At 52.2% G+C, this 13,379-nt stretch overlaps 1 long non-coding RNA gene across 1 annotated transcript; it reads left to right on the forward strand.

Moving 5' to 3' along the window:
* The first annotated feature begins 333 nt into the window (after positions 1-333).
* LOC116958618 (uncharacterized) lies at positions 334-7,666 on the forward strand. The gene is made up of 4 exons (XR_012931170.1): positions 334-685; positions 1,316-1,412; positions 2,718-2,913; positions 4,751-7,666. It is a non-coding gene; the product is annotated as an uncharacterized LOC116958618 (long non-coding RNA).
* Positions 7,667-13,379: the final 5,713 nt, after the last annotated feature.

Here is a 13,379-nt window from a genome sequence, read left to right on the forward strand (position 1 = left end):
CACTCTGTTGTCAAGCGAGGAATCATGGCGAATGCCGTCGGTGCGGCGACCGAACTCCAACCATCGATCTCCCTCTCGGGTCTCCAGAGCAACAACAACATGATGCCATGCCAATTGCCCCTCTTCAAGGCCAAACAATGACAGCGTGGCCCGATAGGTTCTGGCTGGGGCCGAGGATCCTCCAACTGAACGTCAAGCGATTCCTCCCGGGCGAAGTTGCGAGTACTTCGCCATCATAATGATGATCCGTAATATTGATGTCCTGACGCACGAGGGAGACATCACAGCGACGACAAACTACTCGGCTGCTCCTGACGCAGTTATCTGGCTTGACCACCTGAATGTGAAATTGAAGTCGTTGTCTCTGCATCTACATCAGCAACCGTGTGAAAGACAGAAAGAGGTCGAACCAGGCCAGCAACCTCTGGACTGCCAGTCCAGCGCGCTTAACCATGACACCACGAACAAACCCAGTCTGAAGTGAGTCCTCCCACCACCGCCTCCCCCCCCTCCACCGTGTGTACAGGAGGAACGACTTCCCGGTGCACTACAAGAAGAGCCAGGAGGTTTACCTGCAGCTCGCCGTCAAGTCCACCGTGAGCATCGCCCTCTTCACCGAGAACTGCTACGCGACGCCCAGTGGCGACCCCCACGACTCCATCCGATACGACCTCCTCAAGGACGGGTGAGTGGAAGATCAGCGTTGAGGTAGCGGGAGAGTCCGCGAGGTTCATACAAACATTAACCCCATCCCTTCGCCATTAACATTAACCCCCCCCCCACTCTGGCCTTCGCACCTGATTGGGTCACAAGTGAAGACGTCACATTTGTCCCCTCTATTTAAGACTGGATCAGAAGGAGGCTTTCTCCACAACTCTGGCTGTCCGCCTGATGATGCTCGTTATCATTGCTGGCGAAAAGTCGTGGTAATCGAATTGTAAATGTTGTGGATTTGCTCTCCAACACACTGGTGTGCTGTACTAGTAACGAATTGGCATGTTTTGTTTACATGACAAACCTTACTAATTGGCTGTCGGGTGCTGGCGGGTTTAACGACACTTTTATATTTACGCGACCTAACTTAAAAACCTCTATTATGAGTGATACTGATGGTGATGCTGAAGCTGATAATGATATTGATGATGGCGCTACTGATGGTGATGCTGCTGATGATGATGCTGATTATGGTGAAGATGGTCATGATACTGATGGTGATGCTGCTGATGATACCGATGCTGTTGCTGCTGCTGATGATGGTGACGATACTGATGATGGTGACGATGCTGACACTGCTGATTTCTGTCCCCCCGGGCAGCTGCCCGACCGACCCCACGTGGAGGAGCTACAGCAGCTTCCTCAAGAAGAATCAGTTCAGCTTCACGGCGTTCAACTTCATCGGCAACTTCCACCAGGTCCGCCCGCCCAGACACGGCCATTACGATCCACCTGAGACAGGAGTTCGGACGCACAGACCCATGGCTCGAACTTAGTCACTCAGAGGTTGCTGGCTCAGCGCTCCAGACATGGCCATTGTGTTCCACCTGAGAGAGAAAAGAGAGACAATGCACCACTGGAAAAGTAACAGGGAAGAAAGTTGTTCAATCAATCAGTTACGTACACAATTTAAAAGTGCACAGAGAAGCACGTTGAGGTCCTGGCCGGGGATTCATACAGAGAGGTAGGAAGAGGAACAACGTGGATTCGACAACAAAGCACAAGTTACAGAAACATCACCCAAACAGCCAAGACAAGTTTTAGTTTAGTTTATTTAGTTTATTTATTTTGGTATATCCCTGTGAGCCATTCAGCTCTTGAATCGGGTGCAACCGCAACAAACAAAAAAAGGAACAAGAAAAACATCTTAAAGTGACTATGTGTGACTGTGCAAACAGAAAATCCAGGAAAAAAAAACAGCAAAATATTCCTGAAAAAAGCACCGTACACCAACGCTGTGTGCAAAAATCCCAGTGGGATGCAAGCCAAACAACAACAACCACAAGAAAACTTAGATTAAGGCCATCAGTCTAACTCCGTACTACAACAAAACAAACATGTCCAAACCAAAAAAAACCTCTTCCAAATCACCAAAAAATAAAGCCACAATTGCAACGTAACAGTGATCACAGGGGTCTGTGGCCGAATTTTTACAATAAACTACATAAATAACATGTAACACCAAATCCTAGAGTGGGTGTGGGCAGGACACGTAGCTTTGGGTGAACAACGGCTGGCAATCCGAGACCAACAACAGAAGCGCATCCAGGGGAGAGAACGCACCTCATATTTGCCAACGCGAACTGACCAGGGGAACAGAGTCAGATGGCGGGACAAATAACTTATACGTGGATGCGCTGCGTTACCGTATCATTCCGTGGGCAGACCCAGAATTTTCACACCGCTCTGCCGCATAAGCTTAAGAAAAGTAGTTCGCCGTTGACCGCTCAGCAACCGCGTTATAACGGGTGCGCGTTCTGCATCGTACTAACATTGAGCATTCCTCGGTGTAACAGTGGTGCGCCACTCCACGTTGCGATGACGGTGCGCACCCTGTGTTGTGCAAAAAGAGTGTCCCCCCCCCCCCCCCCAAATAGAAGAGTGGTGAGAACGTGCGTCGCGTGAACACCGCGCGTGTCGAGCGGAGGGCTTGCCCTTACTGGGTCGCGGCCTCACGCAGGCTTTGTCCGTTTGTCTCGTGTTTCCCCATCCCTGGCCGGCAGGTGTTTGTCCACTGCGACGTGATCGTGTGCAAGGTGGGAGAGCCCAACACGCGGTGCCAGCAGGGCTGCCTGCCCGCCGGGGGGGGCTCGGCGAGGCGCAGGAGGAGCGCGGAGGAGGGCGTGGTGCAGTCGGAGGTTCACACCATCTCACGGGGGCCGCTGGTCTATGGGGAATCGGCGGAGCGATCGACCGGAGGTACCCTTCACCCCAAGACAAAGATCCCCCCCCACCCATATAGTTTCCCGTTCTGATGGCATAATGTCATCAAAACGAAACCACAAGAAAAACTTAAGTAAATTTACTTTTTTTTGTTCTTCTTGGTTCTTTCGGTAAAGTCACGTAGAATGGAAATACAATAATTAAAATAAAACGTAATAATAGAAGATTCTCACGACATTTCGGCCACAAAACAAGTAGCCTTCTTCAGGTGAATAAACAGGACTGTCCAGAAGACAGCGCTCGAGTGAACCTAGCGAACCGAGCGCTGTCTTCTGGACAGTCCTGTTTATTCACCTGAAGAAGGCTACTTGTTTTGTGGCCGAAACGTCGTGAGAATCTTATATTATTACGTTTTATTTTTATTATTTTATTTCCAGTCTACGTGACTTTACCGAAAGAACCAAGAAGATGAATCAGTGCAGTCACGAAAGCTTTAAATCGAAATAAAATTACTTTATCGGTACCGAGGCCCCCACAAGGCCGTATTGGGGAGGGGCGTGTGGCACAGTATTGGTGCTGGCTATTGTAGAGTGTGGTGATTGTGTCGCTATGGTTTTCTGCGGTGAGTACAGTACGACGTGTTTAAAAACAATGGAGCTGCTGCGACTACGCCTCTCTCTAAATAAAATTAACCCTGAGCTGCTCGCACTTTCCGAGATTCAACGGTAAACAGGACCCACCCTTTTGATTTAAAGGCTTTCGTGACTGCTTTCAACGTGACTCTACCGAAAGAGCTAAGAATAGGACCCACCCTGCAGCTTGCAGACGTCCTGGAACGGGATAGGGTTAACAGACTGTTGGGGCAAGTGCTGTTAGCGAACACCTATGAAGGCCGGCGCGGTGGCACACGAGGGGGTCGGTGGCCAACGCCACGCCCGGTCGTCTTTGTCTCCCCCATTGTCGACCTCGGGAAGGCCCATGACCGGTTTAGATAATCGTCAGTGACGCTGGTGGCCGTGAGCGGAACTCGAACTCGGGTCGCTGGGTTCGTAGCGCCAGCACACTAACCGCCATACAACCACCCCCCCCCCCCCGACCGACAGATACGCAACAACATATGTCTTTATGTTAGACTTATTTCGCACCGTACGTAGACAACCGTGCTAATTGGAGGTGCGGGGGAAGGACAACAAACTAAATACAGCGACACGCAGTTAGAAATACAGTAAAACTTTGGATTGCGAGCGTAATTCGTTCCGGAAACGTGTTTGTCATCCAAAGCACTCGTATATCAAAGCACTCGTATATCACTCGTATATCAGTTGTGATCACGTGACGCTCGGCAGACAAAGCATCTATACGTACCACTACTTATATTGCAAGACCCTCGCTCGTTTATCAAATTCATATTTATTTAAAATTTTTGCTCGTCTTGCAAAACACTCGCAGACCAAGTTACTCGCAATCCAAGGTTTTACTGTATACGAGTTTTCAATCTAGACTTAAAACTGCATAGCTCCAGTGGCTTGATGGTGAGGTTGCGATGGTGATGATGAGGTGGTAACGGTATGTAATATGTTGAACTTATTTCGCACCACACATCGCCAAGCGTGATTATCGGAGGTGCGGGGGAAAGGGCAACAAACTAATCACAACCAACAACAAGCAGTTCTGACAGAAATTCGTTTTCAACGCAGATTTATAACGCGAGTTAGAAGGCATCACAATTGGCATCTGTCATGAGGTGGCGTTCATATCGGCCGAAGATTCGCGCGGTCAAATCACAAAGAGACGACGTCGTGATGCCGTGCTTCCTTATTTTCTCCACCTCTGCCCCCCTCCTCCGGTCTCTCGCCCCCCCCAAACCCCACAGTGAACCTGAGCCAGCTGCTCACCCCACTGGCCGTGGTGTTTGCGGCTCTCTTCGTGGGCGGCTCCCTGATCCACCACCGCAGGCGGCGAGGGCACGGCGGCGGGTACAGCCGCGTGCCGCCCGAAGTCTCCGATTGACCCGGCGGAAGCGAGCGGCGGTGCCAGTAGCTGCGTAACGAGCAGCGTGGGGGGGTGCCTTGGCCGCCGCATTGGTGGCCAAAGCCACCGTGATGAGTGTCAAAGACAGGGGCGGAGCGAGCCAGGGGGGGGGGGGGGGTGACAGGGGTGACATTCTGCGTGTAAGTGTACGACACTCGGTCTGGCGGACTCCGTGCAACTGCATTGTCAGAGTGTGTGTCGCCAACCGATGGCGTCTAGTTCAACAGCCTGACTCTCTCTAAATCATTCTTGAAATTAACATTTGTTGAATGTCACCCCGACCTGAAATCCTGGCTCCGCCCCTGGTCAAATATTTCGTTGTAAAGCTTTCGTGACTGCAGGGATCCATATTCTTTGGTTCTTTCGGTAAAGTCACGTAGGAGGGAAATAATAAAATTAAAACAATTAAATTCTCACGACGTTTCGACTGCAACACAAGCAATTTACGTGACTTTACCGAAAGAACCAAGAATATATGAGTGTCAAAGAACAAACCGCATGTAATGATGGCAAGAGGAGCCACGATGTACAATAGCCTAGGTGCCACCGTCACCTGAGACAAGTCAAATTAACGTTGTTGGCGGAACACCGATTGGTGCGTGGCACATTTTAACAAAAATGCACGTCGCATTTTTCGCAAAAATTATTTATTTTCAGCAGGATACGCAACCGCCGGTCAGAACATCTCGTGGGGTGATTGTGCATCAAATCACTTCTCGCGATTGCGAAGGGTGCGGAAGACGAACGTCGGTTTAAACTTAGATTTCAGACTGCTTTATGAGGACCGGTGTGGTGTTATGCCGCAGCGGTGTGTACCGCCAATACGTCCGAATATTGGGTGTCCCCCACCCTGACCGACCGATTGCCGCACTACCCCCCCGAGCTGATGATGTCGTTACTATGCCACCTGAACAAAGGAAACGTGGGGAGAGAGGAAAGAAGGGATGGATGGATGGATGGGTAGGTAGGACGCTGGAGACACGTGGTGCATGCACACCGGGGTCAAGTTATAAGGTTCTGCTGCATCCTACTGCGCATAACCCACGGTTGTCCGTGTCGTCGATTGTGCTGAATAGCATTACGTTGTGGTTATTGTGGCCGCATATGGGATTTGGTCCTCATGTATAATTATCGTACAGCGTTATGGGCTGCCATTAGCATGAATGACGCTACGTAAAATAATTACCGTGAGAATTGTATTGTCTTATGAAGAGGAAAATAATTATCATTAGGTTACAACTTTTTTTTTTTATTTGCTGACGAAATAAAATGTAATGTTTGAATGATCATGAACGCAGGAAATTAGTTTTTTGCTAAATGCCTTACATCTATCATCGTTCGAAGTTTTATTTGATTCACAGTACGGTTTATTTTGCTCTTATGTGACTGATAGTGCAATGCACGTTGCAAGCTTTTGGGGTTGAAAATTTGCATCGAATATACAACCGGTGGTAGGCGTCTGTTGAGTGAACTTCTGCGCTTGAAGACATTTGATGAGTAATGCCTATTATGACTGGAAGTTGCAGCGAAGCTCAATCAAAACGATAAAATGTAAAAATATTGAAAGCTATTCTAAAAAGGTCAAGTTAACCGATATCACGGTAATTATAACCTGACAATCGCTAAAGCATATATCGTTTTTATGACTCATGTAACTGGCGGGCATGCGCATTGTAAGCGTTACAGGTTGTAAACCATTGCATTCCATAGAAGACTTAATGGCAAAAGGCTAACGTTGGTTGAACGAACTGCAGTTACGGCAGGGCACAAAGACAAAGCTCCCCCGTAAAGCCTGAACAGACTGTTGGGGCAAGTGCCGTTAGCAAGAAGCACCTATGAAGGCCGGCACGGCACACGAGGGGGTGGGTGGCCAGCACCACGCCCGGCCGCCTTCGTCTCCCCATTGGCGATGTTTACTTACACACCGCTACACCAGGTACTCATTTGAGGCCGAGTCGACCTAGGGGAGGCCCAGGACCGGTTCAGATAATCGTCACCGGTGTTTGCCATGAGTGGGAATCGAACTTGGGTGGCCGGGTTCGTAGCGCAGCACGCTCACCGCTACACTGCCACTCCCCATACAACCATCACGCATCGTCAGTGAAGGGACAAATTCAATGTTTATTGGAATATAATAGCGACATTCGTTATACCTTGAGCAATCCAATTTTCGATGCTGTCGCTGCTTTAGTGGTAATGAACAAGCACATATAACATAAACAAAAAAAGCACACCTCAACACAGTGGTATATTGTAGATGTCATCAGAGCCACAGAATCGTTCACAGCCCCCCCCTCCCCCATCACCAATACTACTGCCCTAAAGAGCAACAAGTTACGTAATAGGTGACGTTTCGGGCAATTACCCTGCACCGTATACAAAGTGATGAAGAATACTGAAGTGCCCGGAACGTCGCCTGCCATACAGCCTGGCAGTGCGAGTGACCGATGTTGTTGAGTGCGTTTGTTAATTGTCTCACATCGTGAACGTATCCACCATCATCACATTGTTTCGTGAACAATTACATTGCAGCAAATAACCACGAACTCCCCCCCCCCCAAACCCCCAAACCCCACCCCCAAGGGCAGATTTAGGACTGAGGTTTTTTTTTTGTTTAGCAAAACGTAAAACATTTTGCCCGCTCTTCCGTTTAATGATTTTTTTTTGTAACCGATTTTTTTTTTCTTTAAAACTGAGACACAACGATTGCATTCTCGGAAATGTTCAGAAGTGAATTAAAATTCACATTTCCCTCTTCGTTTTTTAAAAAAAATGTTTTTTCTTTCATTTCCCCCCCGCCCCCTCGACTTTTACACGACCCACTTCACTTGGGGCACCCGAGGCGACCGCCCTAGTTCGCCCATATGGACAGGCCACCCCCTCCGGGAGGACAAGGTGAATGAACAAACCTGTCAACCCCTTATGAGTGCCTACCTTCTACCTTATTACAGATCAATTCAGACCTTATTGGACACCCCGTGCCCTTATAAATACCCTACAAAGTCCCATCACAAGGTACAAACACAAACAAACGGACAAAACATTTCCACCCCCCCCGTATTGAAACGGCTGCACGCCGTATGAACCTGAAAACTCAATTTCCCTGAACAAAGAATATTGGGTAAACCGTATGGATTGACATGGTATGAATGAATAGGAGTTTTACAAATGGCGAGCGCGTGGCTGTGATCGTGACGATCACCACTTGTCTGCGCGTGTTGTCGGGGGCCGCGCGCCGGTGCCGAGTGCTGTCCGAATGTACGGTGCGAAAGAAGTTCAACGCGCGGCCGCATACATTTGCTTCAAGGCGAAACGTCGGGGACGGGGTTCCAGGCACAGAGGTCCTTGCCCAGGCAGGGGCTTGCCAAAGCGCTCACACTCTGCCGAGGGAAGGCAAGGGCGCACGTGGGCTTGACGGTGTGGCCAAGGAATGCCTGCAAATCGCCTCCGAAGGGAAGCTTGCCTACGGTGTTATGTGTGCGTATGTTGAACTTATTTCGCAGCCGTTAGTGTAAGCCTTACGCTAACTGCGCCTGGCAAGCCATGCAGTCCAGCGCAGAGTGGAAGGCAGCGGGCGGGCGGATTGGCGGATCACACCGCAAAGATTTGCTGCGAAACTCCCTTCCCGTGGGAGTTGAGGAGAGAGGCGCTGCCGTACCCCGATTTGGAAGGTACATAGCCACACCAAGCAGAGAAACTCGATAAACACAACGGCAGTGTCCGATAGTACTGTAGTGAACCATCTTGCTTGTTGTGAGTATGGGTTTATTCCAGTAGAGTCTCCCAGGTACAGCCGACGACGCCCGTGTCTCTAGTCTCCACCGGGTCTGGGTATTGGCACGGGGCTACCGCACCCTCGTGACCAGCGTCACCAGCGTCATCAACGTCACCAGCGGTCACCAGCGTCACCAGCGTCTCCCACGTCACCAGCGGTCATCAGCGTCACCAACGTCACCAGCGTCACCAGCGGTCACCAGCGGTCACCAGCGTCACCAGCGGTCACCAGCGTCACCAGCGGTCACCAGCGTCACCAGCGTCACCAGCGTCATCAGCGTCACTAGCGGTCACCAGCGTCACCAGCGTCACCAGCGTCATCAGCGTCATCAGCGTCACTAGCGGTCACCAGCGTCACCAGCGGTCACCAGCGTCATCAGCGTCACTAGCGGTCACCAGCGTCATCAGCGGTCACCAGCGTCACCAGCGTCACCAGCGGTTACCAACGTCACCTGCGGTCACTAGCGTCACTAGCGGTCACCAGCGTCACCAGCGTCATCAGCGTCATCAGCGTCACTAGCGGTCACCAGCGTCACCAGCGGTCACTAGCGTCACCAGCGTCATCAACGTCACCAGCGGTCATCAACGTCTCCAGCGGTCACCAGCGGTCACTAGCGTCATCAACGTCACCAGCGGTCACCAGCGTCACCAACGTAGCCAGCGTCACCAGCGGTCACAAGCGTCACCAGCGTCATCAGCGTCACCAACGGTCACCAGCGGTCACCAGCGGTCACTAGCGTCACCAGCGGTCACCAGTGGTCACCAACGGTCACCAGTGTCACTAGCGGTCATCAGCGTCACCAACGTCACCAGCGGTCACCAGCTTCACCAGCGTCACAAGCGGTCACTAGCGTCACTAGCGGTCACCAGCATCACCAGCGTCAACAACGGTCATCAGCGTCTCCAGCGGTCACTAGCGTCACCAGTGGTCACCAGCGTCACCAGCGTCACCAGCGGTCACCAGCGTCACCAGCGGTCATCAGTGTCCCCAGCGTCACCAACGATCACCAGCGTCACCAGCGGTCATCAGCGTCCCCAGCGTCACCAACGATCACCAGCGTCACCAACGATCACCAGCGTCACCAGCGGTCACCAGCGTCACCAGCGGTCACCAACGTCACCTGCGGTCACCAGCGTCACCAACGGTCATCAGCATCATCAGCGTCAACAACGGTCATCAGCGTCTCCAGCGGTCACTAGCGTCACCAGTGGTCACCAGCGGTCACCAGCGTCATCAGCGTCATCAGCGTCACTAGCGGTCACCAGCGTCACCAGCGGTCACCAGCGTCACCAGCGGTCACTAGCATCACCAGCGTCACCAGCGGTCACCAGCGTCTCCAGCGTCACCAACGGTCACCAGCGTCACCAACGATCACCAGCGTCACCAGCGTCACCAGCATCATCAACGTCACCAGCGGTCACCAGCGTCACCAATGTAGCCAGCGTCACCAGCGTCACCAACGTTCACCAGCGGTCACCAGCGTCACCAGCGTCACCAGCGGTCACCAGCGTCACCAACGTCACCAGCGGTCACCAGCATCACCAGTGGTCACCAGCGGTCACCAGCGGTCACCAGGGTCACCAGCGTCTCCAGCACCACCAGCGTCACCAGCGGTCACCTGCGTCACCAGCGTCACCAGCGGTCACCCGCGTCACCAACGTAGCCAGCATCACCAGTGGTCACCAGCGGTCACCAGCGGTCACCAGGGTCACCAGCGTCTCCAGCACCACCAGCGTCACCAGCGTGCAGACGACGAGGTGGAGGAGGACGAGATGTGGAGTCGCCCATCGCCTCAGATGCGGTAGCCGTGACACACAGAGACGTCTCTGAACCCGGCTCTCATATAGGAGTTGAAGGGCCTACGACCAGCTCCGCACCTGGAACTAGATGCCCCCCCCCCCCCCATAGTAATAATGATGGGCATCTGAACATCCCGAACGAGATTATCCTCACTCCCCCCTCCCCTCGTATCTTTCCCTGCTCTCTCAATTCTCGGTCATTACAGTACTGAACAGTGGCGTCTCGTGACATGACAACTTGGTGGGGCTGTTGTGAGTGACCTCTGAGAAGACGGTGTTCTAGTTAAGAAAAACCTCGTCACGTTATCGGCCCTCCCGTGAAAGCGATATAACTGTCTCATCTACCAAACGGTAGGCGTTTATAAACAATATCTAAAAGGCATTTTTTTGTCTGTCTGTCTGTGTGTGTGTGGACGCGCGCTTACAAATGATTTGGCTCGCAAACCTTGGGCTTTACGTAAAAAAGAAAATAGCCAGGTACCACATCCCTGCCGTTTGGCTGTTATCTCCGACTATTGGAGTTGCATTGCCCTGTTAGGTGCCTTCTGCATTAACGGGCTGGGGTCTCACTAACATGGCCACCTCTGCTCCATTAGCCTCGATGTATCGATGGTTCTGGCTATGTGATGGATCTTGTGTCTCACTGGCACGACCACCGTTGCGGTGGTTCTCTTGCGTGGACGCGCTTGCATCTCACATTCGCATTTGGCAGCGCCGCAGCAGCTTGTGTTACACATAGACATGACATTAACTTGCTAATCCCCCTAATCTCTCTGCCTAATCTCTCCCATCAACATAGTGCTAATCTCCCATTAACACTGCGCATTTGCGGGGACGGTGCTCTTGTACGGCTATGGAAGCTCATTTCATGCTCATCTCTCTCCCTAATCTCTCTCTCCCGAATCTCTCCCATTAGAAAACGGCCCGAGAATATCGAGGGCAACAATTTCATTAACATGCGACACCTGGATGGATTGCAGCCGAGGGCAACAGGATCTCGCTGGCGGCTTCCGCCGGGCACATTGCACGCAGCCCTTAAGCAGATCCTTGACGTCGGAGGCGATGGCCGGCCAATAAAAATCGTTTATGCACAGCCCACACAACCTCGCCATGCAGGGCGGTAAGGACAACAATAGCATAACGGCGCAATCCTCTGTCCCAATACATGAGCAGCCCGCCCCGCAGGACAAACGAGGCGACACCTCGCGGAGCCGTGCCATCGGCGGTCTCCTTGACACTCCGGCGCAACTTAAGGAGGGACGCGTCCCCACACCTCGTAGTCCTACCCGATAAGTGCATCCCGTGCGGCAGGGACGTCGCCCGTCCCTCCCATCGCGTCCACGGTAGATGCAACAAGAGGCGAGGGGGGAGGTCGAGCCGGCCGGTCGACAACGACCGGAACCTGAAAAACAAGCACACTCCCCGCCCCGCTGGCAATCGCGATAGGGCATCGGCGTTCGTATGGCGAGAACCATTACGATACGTAACTTTGAACGAAAAATCCTGCAGGACTTCGAGCCAGCGTGACAATTGACCCGAGGGCTGATCCACACGCAGCGCGTACTGGAGCGCCGTGTGATCGGAGCGCACCTCGAAATGTCTCCCGTACAAGTACGGCCGATATTGTTGCACAAAAACCACAATGGCCAATAGTTCCCGGCGCGTTACGCTTGTACCGCTGCTCGGCCGGAGACCGCAGCCTGCTACCATACGCGACCAAGTGCTCCATGCCATTTACAACTTGGGATAACACCGCACCAATGCCGGTATTACTAGCATCCGTGTCCAACACGAATGGCAACGAAAAGTCGGGAAAACGGAGGGGAGGGGCGTTAACCAGCCTATCACGAATAGAGCAGAACGCAGCTTCCTCCTCCTCCCCCCCCATAAGAAATTTTTGGCCCTTAGCTGTCAATGCGTGGAGAGGTTTTGCAATAGATGCGAACCCCTTGACAAATCAGCGATAGTAAGAGGCAAAGCCTATAAAACTGCGCACCTCGTTGGCCGAGGTGGGGGTCGGCCACGTCCGAACGCAAGCAGTTTTCTCCGGGTCTGTCGCGATTCCCGATTCGCTGACTATATGGCCCAAGTATCGAACCGATTTTTGGAGTAGGTGACATTTTTGGGGCTTAAATTTCAGGTCGGCCGCACGCATCTTAACAAAAACAGCCCGCAGGCGATCTAAATGCTCATTGAACATGCGACTGAAAACAATGACGTCGTCCAAATATGTCCATCACACGCTGAAAGGTGGCCGGGCCGGAGTGGAGCCCCATCTGAAGCCGGTTAAACTCAAACAACCCTTGTGGTGTCCGAAAAGCCGCCTTGGGCCTTGAAGCCTTGTCAAGCGGCAGCTGTCAAAAGCCCAACAGAAGGTCAAGGGTGAAAAAAGAACCCCGCGCCCGCCAAAGCATCCAACGAATCGTCCATACGAGGCAAGAGGTATGCATCAGCAACAGAAACCTTGTTAAGCTTGCGGAAATCAACACAAAACTGCAAACTGCCATTGTGCTTCTGAACAAGTACGATCGGAGCACCCCATGGACTGGTGGATGGCGAGATGATATCTGCGGCCAACATCTCATCAACCGCCACCCGAACGTATTCCTTTTCGGACGGGCTCAGGCGGTAAGGATTTTGCCGAATGGAGGCGGCATTTCCCGTGTCAATATGATGGCTAAAAAGGGATGTGCGACCGATATCAAATTTACTTTTGCTAAAAATGTCGGAAAACTCCTGCAGGAGCGCTCTCAGCTTCCCCATTTGTCCCGCGGATAAATTTGCCGCATTCAGAGCACAGTCTGTCCATCCAGCCCTCATCCACATCCCGAGGTCCGTGAGCCCGAACGCCGACCCCGACATTGCCCAACAACATCCGCCTCCGGACACGCCGGAGA

This window comes from Petromyzon marinus, chromosome 80, assembly GCF_048934315.1.
Source record: "Petromyzon marinus isolate PM22_M1 ecotype Great Lakes invasive population chromosome 80, UKy_Petmar_22M1.pri1.0, whole genome shotgun sequence".
NCBI lineage: Eukaryota > Metazoa > Chordata > Hyperoartia > Petromyzontiformes > Petromyzontidae > Petromyzon > Petromyzon marinus.